The sequence below is a fragment of the Pteropus medius genome, unplaced genomic scaffold, assembly GCF_902729225.1.
Source record: "Pteropus medius unplaced genomic scaffold, Ma_sr-lr_union100, whole genome shotgun sequence".
NCBI lineage: Eukaryota > Metazoa > Chordata > Mammalia > Chiroptera > Pteropodidae > Pteropus > Pteropus medius.
The window spans coordinates 157,433-159,442 of record NW_024345917.1 but is presented as its reverse complement, the minus strand read 5'-3'; positions in this window follow the sequence as shown (position 1 = coordinate 159,442).

The window sequence follows — 2,010 nt, the reverse complement described above, 5'->3', positions numbered from 1 at the left end:
TTTAAGAAGAATCTTACATGTCTACTAACTCTCTTGTGCTCCTGCCATCCACCTTGAGAAGAGCACGCCCTAGGGAGTTGCTGCTACTTCAGCCTGGACCTCAGAATGATACATCTATGAAGCCTAAGTGAGGCTGTTCTGCAGCCTGAAATAGAGCCGCCACAGCTACCTCACAAATCCATGAGAAGAAAATGTTATAGACAACTGAAATTTTGAGCAAAAGTTGACTAATTGTAGTTTTGAGAATGGATCTGAAAGTCACACTACAGAACTCAGTCACAAAGGGAAAGCTCTTAGAATCTATCTCATAACATTTTCACTATACCCTGCTGACCAGAATTCATTTACATGACCACAGTTGACTGCAAAGGGCATGTTTTCTTTATTCTGGGAGGTCATTTGCCCTGTTAATTTCATAATGCTGTAAAAGAAGGGAATGATCCTGAACATCAATTAATTATAATTCAATACAAGACTTTATTTTAAAAATCCGTTAAGAAAACGTAGGTGTATTATTTTTTAAAGGCAAAGCATATGAATGAGAAATTGAAAAGAACTACAGTCAACACATTTTAATAGTGATGAAAGAAATATAATGTAAATAACAGGATATCATTTGTTTGCAAATACTGGGGAAATATATATGTATATCTAGATCTAGATCTAAATATATCACCCCAAAATTGCAATAATGAAATTATGAATGGTCATCTGTATAAACATATAGGGATCATGTTAAATTTTAAAACATTTGCGAAGAAATCTATAAAATAATACATTGCCATTGGAATGGTATTAAACTGGAAAAAAAACTTTCTTTAGTATAGTTTGGCAATACTATATATCACAAGTTTAAAACTATTCAGAGCCTTAACCTAGTAGTTATGTTTCTAGGAATTTGTCTTAAAAGGATAACCAGAATTGTAAATGTGAGTTCTTATAAAAGAATGTTCAATATATGGCAAATTGTAACATGAATATTTTGAAATGCCATTAAATATCCAACAAGAGAGACTGGTAGAATTAATTATTCTTCATCCATTGAATTAAATATTATCAGAAGACAAAATAATATTGTCAAAAATTGTATGTTTTATAAACCATAATACCAGAATTTGAATCGATACTGCAATTTGCTTATTCTGAGATTTAGTTTTCTTATCTCTAAAATGAAGACAATATTACCCAACTCAAATTATTACTGTGCATATTATTGAAATATACCTGTAACTTACTTAGATTAGAACCTGGCACTCGGTATATTATAGCTATTATGATCACTATGAAACTATTACCATCATATTAAAAAAAATTTTGTGACATATAAAGTGTGCAAAATTTAGGATGTTAATCAGTATATATAGTATGATTCTAATTTTGTGGGAAAATATACATAAAAATGTACGGAAGAAAAAACACAAGATACATATAGAGAGAAAATAAAGTATAAAAATAAAAATCATTATATATATATGTACAACCAGTTTGCTGATACTAATAAATTATATATATATATAAATCATTATATATATATAATATATATATATAATATATATATAATTCTTGAACATACATTATTTTGATCTGTTTGATGAGAAATTATATAAATTATATATATAATTTATTAGTATCAGCAAACTGGTTGTACAGGCAGTGACCTAGGCAATAATTTTGCTATTTTTTAGAGAAATATACTTTCTCATCAAACGGATCAAAATAATGTATGTTCAAGAATCTTTAAAACAAGGGAGTAAACATCTTATTCATTAAGAAGAAATTCAAAGAGCAAGGACTTTTATGTTTACTTATAAAGATTCTACATTTACAACTCAACATACTCTGTTAATACATTGAACAAAGAATGGACAAAGCTAAACTAATATTCTAAAAGGACTCGATAACTATAGACCAAGAAAACCATAGACCAATATCTCTGATGAATACAGATGCAAAAATCCTAAATAAAATACCAGCAGATAGAATACAACAGTACATTAAAAAGATTATACA